The 19,727-nt window shown below is 36.4% G+C and overlaps 1 long non-coding RNA gene across 1 annotated transcript in view; it reads left to right on the top strand.

Annotated features, from left to right (window-relative positions):
- Positions 1 to 19,439, top strand: part of LOC140615907 (uncharacterized) — a 42,619-nt gene extending 23,180 nt beyond the window's left edge. Inside the window, exons 2-3 of the long non-coding RNA XR_012016412.1 lie at positions 6,593 to 7,223; positions 8,236 to 19,439. This is a non-coding gene — a long non-coding RNA (uncharacterized lncRNA). The remainder of the gene's footprint in view (positions 1 to 6,592; positions 7,224 to 8,235) is intronic.
- Positions 19,440 to 19,727: the final 288 nt, after the last annotated feature.

Below are 19,727 nucleotides of genomic sequence, written 5' to 3'. Positions count from 1 at the left end.
ATTGGTGCCTGACTTTGGCAAAAGTGATTAGTGACAGCAACTTGGTCCTGAAAGTCACTCAGGCTAGCCTTAACTCATTGATCAGGGTGCTTATAAAAGGTATGACTGCTCTTAGACTTCTTTTTGTACCTGGATTGATGCCTTGAGCAAAGTTAGGTTAAAAAACTTGAGGAGAAAATCACCTGACTTTCCAGGTAGACTCTGATGGTTTATGGGATTTGTTCCTATGGTTGGGTCTTGAACCTTGAGTGGCATGGTTAAGATCAATATTGGCCTCATCCTGCTTCTTGGCATTCTGTTGGTTGTAGCATTAATAAAAATGCTGTATGAAACAGATTGAACATACTTTGTAGAAATGAGGAGCTGATATTGCTGGGAGACAACTCTCCATGGGTCTCTCTGTACATCCTGTGAGTGAAATAGTGATAACTGTTTATTCTAGCCTATCTTTTTAAGAATGTTTGTATGGCTAATATCCCTGGAATACAGAAAGCATTTTGCCTTGTAAAACAAAGAAAGACATAATTGCTTCCAATATAAGAAAGGTAATGTTCCCTCTGGAGAAAAGATCAGGAAGGCTCACTATGTGTTTTAAAAGATTTGGCTTCCCTAAACTCAGAGTTCCTTTCCTATAATGTAACCCACTATATGTGCAGGCATTATCTGGCCTTTTTCTTATCACCCTGTGAGAATTCAGCTGTGAGGAAATGTGCACGTTGGTTCTCTGGCTATTGCTTACTCTGAGTAATAAAGTCCTTTGACTCTGGCCCAGGAGTCTGTGTCTTCTGCTAGCATCTAGGAAACTATTGTAGATTAGTTGCTAGCTTGGAAATAGGGTAAATTCTTAACTCTACCCTTCCTATTTCTTTCCTGGTTTGTTTTTCTTCTTCTCCTTCTTCTCCTTCTCCTCCTTCTTCTTCCTTTGTTTTTGTTTTTATTTTTTTTCTAAGCATACATCATTATCTAAGATATCACTATATAATTTATTTATCTTGTTTGTTGTTTCTCTCCTCTAGCAGAGAGTTTTGTCTATTTTGCACACTGCTATAGCCCGAGGGCCTAGAACAGGGATGAGTCCATAGTAGATAGCTCACAAATACTTTTGAACAAACGAATTTGCTGTATTGCATCTTTGGTGTCCATGCAGAGAGAGAGTAGTGAAATGAATTATGCTGTGACCCAGACTCATGATCAACATTATTGATGATATTCATGTGCGGTTAAAGTTAGCGTGTATGGACATGAGCTGCGCATTTATGTGCAGAAAATTGCACCATACAACATGAAACCATTTATATTCTCTCTACAGATTGAGCCTACTCTATCTGTTAGGCACTGATTATTATCAGTAAATAATCTGTCAGTAGAGAACTTGCCTTATCCTTTTGATTATGTTTTGGAGGAAAATATTTGCTGACTACTTGGGGAGCTTAAAGTTACCTATGCTTGTATTATCATCACTGACTGCTTCCTCTGGGGTTTTCCCCTAACATTATTTTACATCTTCCATCTCTTAAGTTTTAGCATTTTTCCCTGCATTCAACTAGATGGTCATTTGTCCTTTGTCTTAAAACTATGTACAATTTTCTTATTCCTGTTACTACCTCAAATTTCTTTTTTACTGCTCTTGCTATTTGCCACTAAATTTCTTAAAAGGGTGGTCTATGCTAGATGCCCTTCCCTATCTCAATATTGGCTTCATTTTCAACCTTTTGCCATCTGATTTCTTCACTCATCACCACTGAAACTGTTCTGTCATTATCAATGATCTGAATTTACTCAATCCAAAAAATCTCTTCTCAGACTCCTTCCTAAAACACTTCATGGCTATGCCAATTCCTACCTACTTGTTACTTATTATATTTCTTTTCTTCTTTTGTTTCTACCATATTGAATGATTGAGAGACTGCTCTTTTAGGCATTTCTCTTCTTCACTATTTACTGCCCTAAATATACATAGGTATTCATTAATTCAACAAATATTTATTGAGTGCTTGCTTACTGTGTTCTGTGTATGTAGGCTGCATTAGTGAACAGAATGTTCAAAATCCAAACTTCATGAACTTACATTCTAACAAAGGGAGTTGGGAACAAGAAATATAATAAGTAAGTTAAAAAATAATATAATATCTTTAAAGTCAACAATAAGAAAGAACATTCAAAGCAGGATAAGAGGCATCCTGAGGACGAGACGAGTGGGAGTACAGAAGATTGAAAGTAGGAACTGGGCAGTTTCAATAAAAATAAGCCTCATTGGGAAGATAGTACCAGAAGTTCATCACTTTTTTCTTTGTACCACCTCCCATGGGGAGCTCATCCACTTTAAACTTTACAACCAGTACTTCTAAGACGGTGACTTCCCAATCTATATCTCTAATATTACCTCTCCTTTGAGCTATAGTCCAGTTTAAATCTTACTTAGCATTATTCATTGATTGAACCAAGTTTTGAGCATACTGTGTGCCAGAATTGTAAAAGTGATGCAAAGATGAATAAATCAATACCCCTGAATTCAAAGAACTTCTGTAGTAGGAGATACTGCATTAATAGAAATATGGGAATACAAAGAATTCAGTCTTGGGGAGTGAGTCATGGGAAGACTCCTGGAAACAGTGATACTTTGTTTGAGAATTAGCAATAGTAGGAATGAAACAAGGAGATAGGAGGAATCTTAAGGTCTAACGTCCAGATGCCATAATTTGTTTATTCCACTCCAGTTGAATAATACCAATCCTGCCTTTGGACCCTCATCTCCAACCCAATAGCATTTCACTTATATTCTCCTTCCTCTTGTTAGGAGAGACATTTTACACTACAATGTGCAGTAGTCATCAGTATTCATCTCTCTACCAGATTTTAATGGCAAGTCTGACTTACCCATATTTGTATCTATTGTGTACACATACGGTGCTTGTTTCTGGAATCAAGTCCTACAAAGAAGTAGGCTAATGAACCAAATGGAAAATGGAAAATTACCATGTATTTTTGACTTGTTTGTGTCAAGGTCTAAATGTGCTGAAAGGGGAGGAATTCTGCCTAATGTAGAAACGATGTAAATTTAATGTTAGAAATCCCAAGCAAAGCTTTTTCATTTTTTTCTTCTATTATTGCAGGCTTCTCAGACATCACATCCCCAAGCAAACCACTCTTTTTGCTGAGTCCTTGACTATTCCAAGGGCCTGCCTCGTCAACAACTCCTTCTTTGTGATCTGGCAATTGTAAATTGCTGGTTAGGTTTCTCTAGGCTAGCATGATGTCTAGGATAATTTGCATGGAAATTGCTGTGATTATATAGCTCTATTTCAACTGAGAAATTCCATGTTATGTAATAGTTGTTATTATTCATCGTAGCTGAACCTGAAGTTATTCTGTGCCGGCTTAATGAGGAGTACAGTGACAAAGCAACTCATTGTAGAGAAAAATATTTAGGTGTGAAAATTATTTTTAAAATATATTCTATTGGAATAAGGAACCGTGTGAAATGGCAACATTAAAAATAAACGACCACTAAAACTGTCACGAGCCAGCAGCACCTACGTGTTGTCTGCCCCTCCCTAGATTGTGAACGGTGCTGTGGAGAAATGCTAAGTTGTAGGAAGCTTTACCTCGTGGGATTTACCCACGTTGTGGTCAGCCTTCTCCCTGGCCTGCCTGCTTGGATGTCAGGGCTGGCTGTAGTTCTCTCTGCCTTTAGTGTCTCAGAGTACCAACAACCAGAGGCTTTTCTCATGTTATAGCCAGACTCTGGGGAGTCTGTATATCTAGGTTACAAGTTTTGATGAACTTAAGATAATAGAGAAAGAGGCATAAAGTGATTTCTGTGACCACTTTGGGCTTTAGAAAGTCATGTTATCTAGTGCCCTGAGTACAATTCTCAATTCTTGAGATGTTTAAGAGCACTTCTACTTCCTTGTCGTGATCACCCATAAAGTACCAGTCAGTATTGAGATATTTAAAAAAATTCTAGAGCATGAAATTATCTTACATTAGAGAGCCAATGTAAAGTTTGGGAACTTTGACTTTGGGTTCAGACAGACTTGCATTTGAATCTATAGGAGGCCATGCACTCTCAGGGCACTTTGGACAAGATGCTCTACTTCTCAAAATTCTGATGTTCTCATCTGGGAAATGGGGCTATTAATGGGGCAAACTCCATAAGGTTGTTTTGGGTATTATATAAAAATGATGTTGCTTAAAAGATCCTTATCTTTTAGCCATTCTCTAGTGAAGTATTTATGGATGAAATCATGCAAAGTTTAAGATTTTCTTCAAAATAATATAGCTAAGAGGACTCAGAAGGTGAGGGTATGGAAAAAAATAGATCAGCCCTGAGTGTATAAGTATAGAGGATGGGTTATGAGGTGCATGAGGTTCATTATATTGTTTTATTTTTATATATATTGAAAACTTCCATAACAAAAAGTTTAAGGGATCCCTGGGTGGCGCAGCGGTTTGGCGCCTGCCTTTGGCCTAGGGCGCGATCCTGGAGATCCGGGATCGAATCCCACGTCAGGCTCCCGGTACATGGAGCCTGCTTCTCCCTCTGCCTGTGTCTCTGCCTCTCTCTCTCTCTCTCTGTGACTATCATAAATAAATAAAAAAAAAAACGTAAAAAAAATTAAAAAAAAAACAAAAAGTTTAAAAAGATAAAAGATAATGCAAGTAAAACTCTTAGCATAATGTTTAGCATATAGTATGCATTGCATGAATAAATTATTGTAATGATAATCTTCACCGAGTAATGATTAGCATCATGAAAATGGTGAAATATTGATGTAAGCATATCATCTTCAAAATCAATGTTCTATTATCAAACTCAACACCCAAAAAACAAATAGCCCAGTTAAGAAATGAGCAGAAGACATGCATAGACGTTTCTCCAAAGAAGACATCCAGATGGCTAACAGACACATGAAAAGATGCTCAACATCACACATAATCAGGAAAATATAAATCAAAACCATAATGAGATACCACCTTGCACAGTCAGAATAGCTAAAATTAATGCAGGAAACAGGTGTTGGTGAGGATGTGGCAAAAGGGGACACTCTTACACTGTTGGTGGGAATGCAAGCCAGTGCAGCCACTCTGGAAAACTGTATGGAGGTTCCTCAAGAAGTTAAAAGTAGAGCTGCCCTATGACCCAGCAAAAGCATCGCTAGGTATTTACCCAAAGGATACAAAAACACTGATTAGAAGGGGCATATGCACCCTGATGTTTATAGCAGCTTTATCAACAATAGCCAAACTATGGAGAGAGCCCAAATGTCCATCAACTGATGAATGGATAAAGAAGAGGTTATATATTTTATGTTTTATTTACTTTATAATTTATTTTATATTTTATTTATTTTATTTTATATAAAACATATATTTTATTTTATATTTATATGATATAAATACAATATATATAAAATATTATAAATATTTTATTATTTATAAATATTTAAAAATAATATAAAATATTTTATATTTTATATTATTATATATTTTATAATATTACTCAGTCATAAAAAATAATGAAGTCTTGCCATTTGTGATGTGGATAGAACTAGAGTGTATTATGCTAAGCAAAATAAATTAGAGAAAGCTGAATACCATATGATTTCATTCATATGTGGAATTTAAGAAACAAAACAAATAAACATAGTGGAAGGGGGGGAAAAGAAGGAAACCATAAGAAATTTTTAATGGTAGAGAACAAACTGAAGATTGCTAGAGGGGAGACGGGGGGTGGATTAAATGAGTGATGGATATTAAGGAGGGCACTTGTGATGAGCACTGGGTGTTATAAGTAGGTGATGAATCACCAATTTCTACTCCTGAAACCAATATGACATTATATGTTAACTAACTAGAATTTATTTGTTTTTATATTTTTAAACTTTTAAAAAAGATTTTATTTTTATTTATTTGAGAGAGTGAGTGAGCTAGAAAAAGAGAACACAAACAGGGAAAGACAGAGGGAGAGGGAGGAGCAGACTCCCTGCTGAGCTGGAGCCAGATAAGGGGATTGATCCCAGGACTCCAGGATCATGACCTTGAGCCCAAGGCAGCTACTTAACTGAGCCACCCAGGTGCCCCAACCAACTAGAATTTAAATAAAAACTTGAGGGATGCCTGGGTGGTTCAGCGGTTGAGCATCTGCCTTTGGCTCAGGGTGTGATCCTGGGGCCTGGGCATCAAGTCCCCATCAGGCTCCCTGTGGGGAACCTGCTTTTCCCTCTACCAGTGTCTCTCCCACTCTCTCTGTGTCTCTCAGGAATAAATAAATAAAATCTTTAAAAATAAATAAATAAATAAAACGATTAAAAAAACAAGCAAACAAAAATTCAATGTCCTATCTTTTACAAGTTATGGGTTTTAATAGGATAACATTAAGTATGTCCCTGCTACTTGTGTATTTTTCCCATGTTGTGATTAACTTGGATGTAACTCTCATTATTTGTCACAAACAAAAAATAAAAAAAGAAAAAAAGAAATTCGATTATCACATGATACATTCTAGCAGAATAATGAGATCTTCACATTGCTTACAGAAATGTTTAAATCAATGTTTCTTTGTTAAAGTCACCTTTTCTTGTTCCTACAGGACTTGTGGGAACCTGCACTGCTCCAGTCTTTTCAGTACTGAGGACAGGCCTTGCTCTTCTGGATATCCACGGGCTCTCTGCATCACCGCAATGACCACAGCACAGCATGCGTCCTGCCCTGTGGATTTTCTGTTGTATAGTGGATTTCTCCTTCTCTAACACAGAAAACTGGACTGTAAAACACACATCCTTCCTGTAGAATCTCACAAGTCCTTCTCTGTAGAGATTTTCACTTTTTCTTACTGTTGAAAGTAAAGCAAATCCCTAGCACCCGTGTCCTCCAGTGGTCCTGCTCTTCTCGGTGACTTCTGGAAATAATTATCTTTGCACTCCAGAGATGAAAGCTGAGTTAAATATGTGAGAGACCAAGCAGATGTGACAGAGCAGATCATGCTGCACATTGTCTTGTGTCACAGCGGTACAGCTGATGAAGAGCTTGCCTGCAACGGCGTCATTTGGAGATACTAGCAGAGGTGGCTGTTTGGTGGAAGAAAATTAACATCCCTGTTACCACATGATCTCGTACTGAAACCTCGGATACATGTGTCCACATGTTGTGGGACTATTTTCTTTTCTTCAAAAATTCACCTAATTAAAGCACAGATTCGAATTAAAGCAAAATAGGAAAAGGTGAGTGTTCAGAAAACGTTGTTAATACTCATAATGACACCCAAAGTAATTATTCAATAAGAAACAATCATGCCATTCATTTATTCAAGAGTAGTATGTGACCATCCTGTGTACATTCACTTCTCATTATCAGATTGTTTTATTTTTATTATTGAGCCAATGATACCACATTTTTATACTTGGGTTTCTTATTCCTTCAAGAGAGAGGTTGTTCTTCTTTGAAGAATTCTACAAGTTAGTAATGACATATAGCTAGATAGTGCTTTACATTATTCAAATAATTTCATGCCTACTATATTACATGATGATTTAAAAAATACTTTTTGAAATGTGATACAGAGTAAGGAAGTGTTCCAGATGTGCACCTCATGTCACATAGCACACATCAATCCTGCACCCTAATTCATGATTCATTGATGTCTGAAACGAAATGAAATGAATCCTTTGTTTTCTCAAGGCTGCAAAGAAGTAGAAAACACACGTAGTTCTCATCCTGTGGTTTGGGGGTCTGGTGGCCTCTGTTTTTATAGAGGGCAACAAGACTTTAACCAAAATGCCAATCCAGAACCCTTGAAGATGTTCGTGATGTACCTTCACATGTTTGATGGAGGGAGGCTAAAGCTTCACTTGGTTGGGAGACCAAGTTATGGGGACAGGTTTCATGATCTCCCTTGTCCAGGTGAGACCAAGAGTGTCAAGTAACTTTCCTTGAGGCATCCAGCAAATGGATCGCAGAATTCAAATTAGAATTGAGTCTACCAACCATAGCCCATTTTATTATGTTCATATTAAGATGAACATTATTTCTCAGAAACTTAGAAAAGGTTTATGTTTTATTGGCTTTTACTTTAAATGATTGATGCTGGGTGCTTACATATTTAATTTCTGTTTTAAGAATGACCTCCCATGCCACAGGATTTGCAGGATTTGTCAGCATTTGACGATTTTATGACTGAGGGCATTTTGTGTTTTCTAGATGAATAATTTCACATTCACTCTCCTTCCTCTTCAGTTCTCTGTGCTGGAAATGGTCTGCTTTGCACCATTTAATCACTTGCTGACTGTCATGAAAGCCTGGTAAACTGGAACCTGCATTTTAAGATCATCTTGATGCCCTTTTGGGAAAATTTATGTGTCCTTCTTTTGAGCTCATGTAAAATTTTGTCTTTACTGACCTTTATTTAGTTTTTCCTTTATAACGATAATGCATATCTTATTGTCATTACATGTTTTCTGATGACTTTATATTTTATGTCTTCCTACAGAATTTGTCATTTTAGTAGGTGACCAACACATATTTGTATTTGTTGCCTACATATGGTAGAGATATCAGTGCTAACATCCTTTCAAGAACTAACAGAAAGACCAACCACGTCTCTGCTATTACTGTTACAAAGTTATAACAGTATCAAGAATCCATAACAAATACTAACTAGATTATTTTTGGAATTTAAAAACATTTTGGGAAGCATTTAATTATAAGATCAATCTTTATCTATATTTAACAAGTTTAAAATGAGAATTAAGCCAGACTTTCTATGGATGTTTCTTTATTGGATAATAAGTTATATCTGCTCTGGAATATTTCTTAGGACTGAGACATTTAACATATCTTACAAGTAAACAATTATATCTTTGGGGAATGTTGTGATTTTATAATTATGGTATTGACTGTTTTCTTTGGCCTGTGCTTTGTCAGCAGTTTGGAATATCTCTTTCTGGGATCTTAGATCCTCTCTGTCACCCCTTCTTTCAAAGATGAAGAAGCAAACCTATTGGTAGATGTAGAAGAGAGAGATGAATTGAAAGGTGTAGAAATGGTTAATTTTTATGATCCAAAGAATCAGGAACCAAATAATTTTTTTTCTTTCTAGTTACTTTCCTTTATTTTTCCCTTTTGCTATCTTTGCATACCCATCCCATTTTTATTTTTTATTTATTTTTATTTAAAATTTTTAAAAAAATATTTTATTTATTTATTCATAGAGATGCAGAGAGAGAGAGAGAGAGAGGCAGAGACACAGGCAGAGGGAGAAGCAGGCTCCATGCAGGGAGCCTGACGTGGGCCTTGATCCCGGGACTCCAGGATCATGCCCTGGGCTGCAGGCGGCGCTAAACCGCTGCGCCACTGGGGCTGCCCCATTCCATTTTTAGAATGTAAAACAATGTGGCTGATGAAAGACCTGAGAAATAACATGTAAAGATGAGATTGCCAGGTAAGACTTAGGAGTTGACATATTATATAACACACTTCTAAAATCTTATTCTACTCACTGTTATCAAGCCAACATGCCTCATTGAAAAAAGATACGGATTCTGCATAAAAGCAAAATTACTTACTTAGATATTTTTATATATTTAGGGTTTTAGTGAACTAATGTTGATGGAGATAGGAGATGATTTTGAGTTACAATTAGTGTGACTGGATTTTTTCATTAATTAACTTTAAGGCAACTTAAATCAATGTAAGATTTGTAGACTCAACCCTGGTAATTATGATAAAATGAGGGAAAACAAAAGACATTTTACAAAATTAAAATATATCTGCATTTCTTACTTTGAAATGACCATATATTATATGATATAAATTTAGTTTCTTTATGGGTTTTTGTCTTTCTGTAGTAATAAAATTTAACCTAATAATTTTTAATTACTTTGAAATACTTTTATTTGTTCTTGAGTAAATACCTAACAAGACATATCCTATCGTGTACAAAGATATAAAAGCTTAAGACACAATTAGGAAAGGAACCAAAATCAAAAAGTCACGTGTAGAGGAAAATTTTCACATCTTTTAATACTTTAAATGCATTTAAATTGAACTTGAATGAAGATTGAATAATCTTTTTTTATATTTATTGGTCTCAGAAAATAGTTGTAACAGGATGATAATTCTAAGATATTAGATTTTGTTTCCTTTATATTACTACATTTATATGTCTTGGCTTCCCCCATTCTCCCAAGTAAGCCAAAGATCCCCCCAGTCACTGCCTTTGTGAGTTTTGAAAGAGATTATTGAAATCAATATACATCTCTTTTTGAACATTTGGAAATTTAAGTTTGGGCATTAAAAAAGGAAGGAAGTTTGTTGAGGAAGTTGAGGAAGTTCAATCCGAGTGGGTTTCTCTGCCTCTTAGTGTTCAGGTTGGGAGGTAGGGAGGAGAGTGCAGAGAGGAAATTGGCAGGTTAGATACAAGGCAGCCCCTGCACCACCTTCTTACCCGTGGCCCTGGCAGTGAGCCCAGGACTGAACAGGATAGAACTCCCTTTGAGATTTATGGGCTCGAGAGCAGAAAGGCCTTGTCTCTTACTCTTCAGGTGAAGAGAGGGACAGAGATCCTCACTGAAAATGCCCTGCACCATTTTTCTGATTTCGTGACTTACACATAAGAGGGCAGAGTTGTCTGCTCAGGTTCCCACAGCTCCAGAGCAATCTAGGAAAGCATCTGCCTACCCAAGATTAGGACATAGAAGGAGGGGGAGAAGAATGAGGGAGGGACGGCTGGGGATTTTTCTGTAGATGGCAGGTGAGTGGACTAGGAGTGGTTAACTTACTGGGAACTGGATGAATCAAAGTCCTACCTTGGCAGGTGCCTGTATCAAGAGGGTCATGTGTGGTGTTCAGATATGTGGCTAGATTACTCTGATAGTTACATTTTTGCACTTTTCATCTTGTGGCTGAACTTTATATCAGCCCCATATCTATACTTTAAATTTATGCCTTGGATCTTCTTTTATTTTCTGAAAAGATGGGTGATAGAAATATGATGCTAGCTTACTCACAGAAAATAAAAGAATGATAGAAAACTACTGAAGCTAATTGACCAAAATCGTTTTTTTTAAAAGTATATTTCATTTTAGCTTGATGTACCAAGCCAGTTTTGTTCCATAGAAGTTGTCAAGTGGGAAATATGCCTTTTTCTTTGAATTTATTTTTATTTAAAAAAACTTTTTAAAGATTTTATTTATTTATTTGAGAGAGAGAGGGGGAGAGAGAAAGCATGAACAGGAGGAGGGCCAGAGAGGGAGGGAGAGAGAGAAATGGAGAGGAAGACTCCCTACTGAGTGCAGTGCCTGACACGGGGCTTGATCCCAGGACCCTAAATTCATGATCTGAGCTGAAACTAGATGTTTAACCAACTGAACCATCCAGGAATCCCAGTTTTGAATTAATTTTTTTTGTCATCAATTTGGAAATTCCTCCAAACACTGAAAGGTTTTTTTTTTTTTTATAAAATAAGGATGAAATGATACCTTTTTTTTTTTTTAAGGAGAGGTACTAGAATGATCTTATGCAAAATTATTTAAATGAGTAATATCATAAGTAAAAAGTTGAGATAAGATTAGTCATATTTGCTTTTTTCCATAAATATGCATGTTTCTAATTACTGTGGCTAATCTATGAATTGCTATAGCCATCATGACTAGGAGCTAGACATCATTCCATCAAGACATGAAATCTCTTTGGATGTAAAATCCATTTACTAAGAATGACAAAAACAGAAACAAGTTATACAGGAGCTAAAAAATCAAAACAAAGAATGACAAAAACATAAATAAGCTATTCAAGAGCTAAAGGAGTCATACAACACGTATAATGTATATTTGACTCATGTTATGTATAAATATTCGTATGTATGTATATGTGTATATACTTATATGCAAGTGTATATTAATATTTGCATGTAATATATTTGTATTATTTATTGATATAATAGTTATTTATAGCATGTGGGAGATAGATTTTTAATAATGTTAAAAAACTGGATGTTAAGGTCCTAAAATTAATTCATAACTGTAATCAGCACAAAAAATATACATTTCTTTAGGCATCACATTTTTAATCATCAAAATAGAAAAACATTCTAGTGGTACTTTGCAGAGAATGGTACATTAAGGGCCGTGCTGCTAAGTGTGCAAAGTAATAATCTTTTAAAGTTTGAAATAATCAACAAGGTAATATGATTGAAAATTGTTCCTATATCTCACCTATATATAGTTAAGTGATGATGAAAATAAATTTTGTAACTTAATCCTAAAATGTGCAAAAACTTGTAATGAAGCTACTTTTTCCTTGTTTATTTGACCTAGAACAATTATGCTTCAACTGATATTCTAGAAGAGGGAAATTAGAATGGGAGAAGTTAAAATTCTAGTTTTTAAACATATTTCAAACTTCTATGCACGACAGGGTTAGGGATGGCATTTAAAATCTGAATGTATCTCTTTTTTTGCTATCGTGCCAACTAAAAATATTTGTAGCCGCATCTGGAAGATGTAGGAAAGCTTCAGCCATTTGATTTATGAACTCCACAAGTGGAGTGTCTAGGATAGGGGCTTTTAGTCCACAGTCAAGTCTTTGAATTCATAAACATCTTGCAAAATCCTATTCACATACACAGAAAATGTATTTAATCAACACTGGTTTGCAGCAAGTGGAGCAGAGCAAAAGCAGTTATTGAATAATTAGATTCAAATACTCAGAATTGGGCAATGTTGTAAAGTTGTGATCTACTGTGAGTATTTTCTCATCTGAACTTCCTTTTGTTTGAATTTGCCTGAAAATTTTAGCCATAAAGGCAGACATTTAATTTGGCTGAATTGTTTCTTGGAATCTGAACTCTCATGGCCCTAATAACTATTAAGCAAGTTCTGGAGCTTAACTCACCATGATCGTAGTGTTTTATGAAGGCACCACTTGCCTGGTGAAGAGTGCCACTGCCTTCAGATGCCTCAGACATGCCGAGATGTCAGCAGGTATTACGGGTCAGCAAGTGGAAAAAAACATGTTCGTGCAAGTTGGAAGTTGTCCTATGAATAAGGACACCCATGTAGTCAGCTGGTGGCTGCTTAGTGGGAATATTCTTGGGACATGTTAAATACAAAGTTGGGTGGAGATGGGACATCCAGAGTTGAAAGAAAGGGAGTCATTCAGTGGCTAAGAAATCAAATAAGTATGTTTGCATGTATGTGGAATCAGAGCTAAGTCTTATAATTCTGTGGGGACTAGGAGAAAGATAGGAGAAAAGAGTAGCTTCAGGGAAATCAGCTCTACCCATTTCTTCTTTTGATCTTCGGTGTCATTTTATATGCTTCCATCTGTTCCCATTCTCTATCCTGGATGAGTAGCCACACCAGCACAGGGCTGTGGCTCTCTATCTTTATTGGTCTCAGGAATTTCATGGTCCTTAACTCATCTGCCTTGGAATGTTTGGATAGAGTATGATGATAATAGGGCCAGAATCTGGAGGACGGCAGATCAGGGTTGATGCATAGCTTAACCACTTCCTTGTCTGTATGACCTTGGGCAAGATGCCTACCTCTCTGAACCTGTTTCTCATCAGTAAATCGAAGACAATACTACATCCCCTTGGGTCACTAAGGGTGGTGAAATGCCATAAAGCTTACAGAGCATTTAATTTAGCACACAAAGGATTGCTCAGTTAACGACACTGTTTCTTCCTCTTTTTCTCACCTCAGAGCTAAAACTGTCTTCCAACTCTCAAGGGCCTTCTATTTCGCCCTCAAACCCTGGCTCAGAGGCGATTCTCCAGAGTAAGATTGACTGCCTCGCATTTCCTCCGGCCCTTAGTGCAGCCGACCTTTTCCTGATGAATTCACACTCCTACATCACTTCCTGCCTTATGTTGGTAACTGGTGCTCATGTGAGTTCAAATTTCTGGGTAGTCTGTGTGAACCTACTGAGGAGCACCAGTACAGAGAACCTTGAGTATTTGGGGCAGTGCCGGAGAGAAAGAAGAGGGCCAAACTCAAAAGACTGGAGCAAGGGAGAATGGATTTTCATGGAGTGAGTGTGCATGAGCTTGCTCAGGCTGCCATAACAAATCACCACAGACTGGGTGACTTGAATAACAGAATTTCCTCAGTCTTGGAAGCTGGAAGAACAAGATCAAGGTTTGCCAGGTTTTGAGGCCTTTCTTCTTGGCTTGTAGATAGCTATCTTTTTCCCGTGTCTTCATACGATCTTCCCTCTAGTTTGTGTATTAAGTCCCTTTTCTTATAAGGACATCAGCTATATTGGATTAGGGCCCATCCACATGACCTCATAGAAACTTAATTAACTCTTTAAAGATCTATCTTCCCATATAGTTACATTCTGAGGTACATACGAATTTTGAGAGGATACAATTCAGTCTAGAACAGGGGGCATAAAATGGCATAAGGGAATGGGTGGGAGCCACCGTGAAAGAGGCCAAAGCCCTTAGTGAAAGGTGATTGAACAAACCTAACCTGAGAAGAGTCTCTACAGATTGTTTTAGCAGGAGAAAGAAGTGAAAAGCTAAGCATCTCAAGAACTTGCCAGAATGGGTGACATGTATGAAAACTCCCAACTCTTCTTTCCAGCTCTTGACCTCTTGTATGCGAGGTCTTTTCCCTCCATATTCTCTCTCCTCTTTGAGTGCAAATTTTCCCAGCCTCCACCCCAACATGATCCATACTATTTTTGTCTCTGTCTTTTTAATCTCTGACTAATCCTGTTGTTCTATTTTTTTCCTCTAGTAACTATCAGCCATTTTCAATGTAATCAATATGTTCTCTGGATCTTCCTGGTTTTCTCCTGATTAGCATAATAAGTGAGCCTAGGAGCTAAATATGCAAAGTATGTCAGGAAAGAAAGGAGACTTAAGATCTCCCGCTTCCCCCTCCTCCCATTACAAGGAACAGAACAGATGTCATTTGATATTATTGATAAACAACTGTTTCAACAACTGTTTGTGAATATTTGTACTGGATGCTGACTTGGTTGATAAATCTTCCCTTGGGAGAGTCTGTCTCTGGATATGATCAAACTTATAACTACTGTAAAAGCTGTTCCCATGTTCAAAGAAAAAACAGCTGTACTTGCTCTTCATTTGACTTCTTAGAAGAGGAAAATCTTAACATTTTAAGTGAAAACAATTTAAGAAGGAAAATAATACTTTGAGTTCAAATAATTACTTTCTTTGAAAATTTTTATTAAAGCACAAATTATTTTGCCACCAAATGTAAATTGAGGACTTTGAAGATTATTTTCCTCATCCTACCCTGGCCCCCTCCTCAAAAAAATTAAGCCACCCAAATTCTAGATTTCCATCAGGATTTAAAGAGGCTTCCATCCAGTGTTTTTGCTGAGTTACTAAGTACCCGTCTAACTCTTTATATTGATACATCGTGTACTTACTAAAAATTGTTTCTGCTGAATCTTGTGTCTTGAAAATGCTATTTAATGCTTATTTTACTATCTGGTAAAGTCTTGAACAAAAAAAAAACTGAAAGAATTAAAAAAAAATCAAAGCCACCATTGGGCAGTCAGTAAATTACTTATTATTCATCTTTTAATACTCATACTCACTGAAAACTGTTATATTGATGTGATTAATAGAAATTTTAGTGTTTCTAAGAAGTTATACATAGATTGTGTTTTAAAATGAGCACATCACTTTTTGGTTTTCAAGATTGAAGGAAATAACAGATTTTTTTTTTAATCAGGACATATACAAGCACATTTTACTTGACCTGGCATTATTTTATACACATTCAGAAAACACAACTTGTAGCATTTTATAAGAGGATTTCCCCCTACCTTAATAGACATCAATATCCTTTAGTTTAACAATATATTTATTTGAATTTATAATGAATAAATTTAAGATGATAACTGTCCAGTGAATACTAATTTTTGTTAACACAGTGGTTGTTGAAAATATAGTGAGAAGGCCATATCTCAGGTTTTGAGAATAGACCAATCATCATACCTCTAGAATTTTAATAATGTTGAGACTGATTATGTTGTTTATATGGGCAATTTGTACGATTTACCTTCTTCTTGACAAAATGATGCATTAGTTGTAGTGACATATTAAGGATCTGTGTCTCCCACAAAATTATCTTTTTTCTCATTGATCAAGGAAGAGGCATTTTTTTTGTTGATTCAGACTTTTTTTGATGAATAAATGCATTTTCTTCTAAAAGTTTAAGGCAATAAATGCTCTTGACGTGCAAATTGTTTACATTATTTTATATCTTTAAGGCAATTGTAGTTTTAAATTTTTCCATCAGGCACCTTTAGAACTAGAGTATACACTGGAGAAATTCCTAAACCTTTCTCAGCCTCTTCCTCCTGAGGTTGGGGGCAGTGAGAAAGAACACATGAGGTACACACAGCTGGGGAATGATCCATCTGGTACACCTATGAGGCACGGCTGAGCACGTTGTGTGCACTAAGTTAGGACACCTTGTCCTTTGATGCCTTCCCCCCAGCTTAGCTCTCTTCTTCATTGGTTCACTTCTCTTGGTTTGGTATTCTATGGCTGAAACAATGATTAGATTCTTGCTGCGCCCTCCTTGCCTCAGTCTGCTTGCCAAACTTCTCCCACTACTTTCTTTCCTTTCTCCAAACCACTTCTTCACAAACCATTTTTTTCCATCTCCATGATTCTTTAAGACTCAAGTTTTTAGAACAAACATTATTTCTCTCATTTCTATACAATGAATTGGAGTTGATGATCAAAAAGAATGTTCAATCTCATTAGCTCCTTTCTTTTCATGTTTTCCCATTCTTTTATGACTGCCTCCCCCACAAAAGATCCAAGGCATGCATTTATTATTTGTATCATTTGGTCAAAAAAACATGGCAAATGAAACTGTACACTTGCCAATTGTCAACAAAGTGTTCTGCTGCTTGACATCCTTGTTGGATGCTGAGACTCCTATTTTTGCCCCTAATGTGGAAAATATAACTGTTAAGACTGATGGAGGATAATGAGATAAAAATCTACAGTTGAAATACCTCCTCTAGATATGTTAGATGAAAGTAATTCACTGAAAGACATTCACTGGACAGGCAGTAGTCATGCAGTTTCTAGTCACGTAGCTTAGGAAAATACTACAAATACATTTTATTTTTTCATTATTATTATTTTTTACAAACACATTTTAAAACATAAAGGTACAAAACAGAGTTAGAGGCATGGTTCTAGGGGTATATATGTGTGTGTCAACCTCAATGTTTAACCTATGTGTGTGCCTTATAAAACCTTGCAGGGGTGCTTGGGTGGCTTAGTGGTTGAGCGTCTGCCTTTGGCTCAGTTTGTGATCTTGGGGTCCTGGGATCCCCACAGGGAGCCTGCTTCTCCCTTTGCATATGTCTCTGCCTCTCTGTGTCTTGTGAATGAGTAGATAAAACCTTAAAAAAAGAAAAAAGAAAAAAAAGAAAAAAAAAAAGAAAAACCTTGCAAACACCAAGATGTTTCACAAGGAGAAATCCCTCTCCCTATACGGCAGTTCCATGTCCGACCTGAACTGTGCAGTCAGATAGCCCTATGGCTGATTTTTAAAAAGCAAAAAATTCTTAAGTATGAAACGGGGGGGAAAAAAAAGGTCCTACCACATTGGAGCGGTTGCTTTAAGACCTCCCACATGGCTTCTCTGACTGACAGGTCTGACATCCCTCATATTCCCACAGCATTCCAGCTAATTACTTAGAAACAGATAAACTCACCAAAAGCCAACCAGTAAGTAGGAACGTATGTGAGGAGTGATCTCATCCTGAGTTTCTCAAGGAGACAACACAGACATGGAAAAAAAAAAAAAGAAGAAGAAAAAGAAAGGCAAAAATAGTAATTGGTGGTTTTTATTCCAACCATCTCCTTTCTTCCCTCCTTGCCCCTCTGTTTTAATCGTTAATATTTCACAGTAAGTGCACTCTCTGTGAAAGATATTAGTGCTGATTCACTGGACAGACATTTGGTTTTATGAAATCACTAAACTTTATCAGAAACTAAAGCACCAACATTTTAATAGGCATTACCCTGGAATGACATTTGTACTATTGGAAATGTCGTTGGGAAATTAAAAAATCTTAATTGTTGGCAATTGTTGAGGGTAAGATTTTCTGAAGGCAGTGGGCAATGGATTTCAAGACATTTTAACATAGAAGCTTAAACAGTTATCGACATGTCTCTTTTTTCTGCCTTGTTTACGAAATTCATTCCTATCTAAATGTGCCATAAAAAATGTTCTTATATTATCTTAAAATTTTGAGCTTTGCTTTTTCACACTTATATATTCATAATATAGAATTTGTTTTTTTATCTGTGGCATGAGATTCTTTTATTTTACTTACTTGAGCCAGGAAGGAAATATTCTCATTGGCATCATAGCTCCAATGAATTTTTATGCCAAAGCTGTATGTCATAAGCAATGGCTCTGTGAGCACGGTGCTCTGTTTCTGAGCCCTCCACATTGTTAATTATATCCATGCAGGCAGCTGACCAGAATTCACATTTCAGCACCAGCACTTACTAGCAATGTGGGCAGCTGTCTTTCTATAGCTTTCATGGGTCCTTTGGAGGTGGACAAAATCACAATTAGATTCTCGGGTATTGTGTTTATAGGTGACATGCTGCTGGTGGAAGCAAACAGGGGCTGATTGGATGCTTTCAGACCTCTGAGGAAGAGACCCACCCTTACATTCCATTAGGGTTCTGACATCCATAGGCTGTTCTGACATTAACCATTGAGGCACTACAAGGAATTTCAGCTCAGAAAGAAAGGTTCTCCAGGATGCTATGCCCATTCTCTGACTTCAGTTACAGAAATACTATAGATACCTAGCATCTTCTTTCCCAAGTTTATATTCAAATTTCTGCACTTTGTTTCCCTGTCTCTTCTCGCTGCTTTTATTTTTTTATCTTTTGATTATGCATTGTGTGTCTCTGTCCTTACACATATTAAACAGTTTCTCTCCAAAAGGAGAGAGGCCAAAAATGGAGGCCAAAATGAATTTGCTGTGCTTTTACCTGTAAGATCTTGTATCTGAGATTACATCTGTCTTTCTTAGGTTACCACCTGCAAATCGAGCAAATACATATTTATACCAGTAAAAACAAATAACACTCTCATTAAAACAGAACTTTCTGTCCCTACAGGCAAAAAATAAACCTACACAACTGAGATCTATTTCTGTTTAAAAAAATTCTTCAGAGTAATATTTTTATTAATGACCACTAATATTTGTGGTCATTTTACTCGTTTAAAGTTTCATGAATTTTATATTTTATACTTGAATACTTCTTTCAAAGTCTGTGGTATCTGGATACTTCTAAAGATTATACAATAAAAAATGTTTTCTTGTCCTGAGTGGCCCATTTGCTGACTATATTTGCCAGTATCTACATATATACTATAATATATAGAAAAAATGTCAGAATATAAGATCTATAATTAGTTATTATCCTAATAATAGTTTTTGACTGATTTTGATCTATTTGTTAACCTGATTAAGAACTTGAGGTAATTATTTATTCTGTGTTGTTTTGGGGATGGTTCTTACCTCCTTTGGATATCAGTTTCTTTGTCTCTAAAATGGTGACAATAGTGACCTTACTGGGTCCCTATGAGGATTAAATAAGGTAATGTGTAAGGAATTTAGCAGTATCAGAATTGCCATATAAGTGATGGTTAAAAAGGGAGGATCATAGTAGTAGTAATAGTATAGTTTTC

The sequence above is a fragment of the Canis lupus genome, chromosome 24 (genome assembly GCF_048164855.1).
Source record: "Canis lupus baileyi chromosome 24, mCanLup2.hap1, whole genome shotgun sequence".
Taxonomy (NCBI): Eukaryota; Metazoa; Chordata; class Mammalia; order Carnivora; family Canidae; genus Canis; species Canis lupus.
Note: the sequence above shows the minus strand (reverse complement) of the source record. Positions and strands in the feature narration are given on the sequence as shown.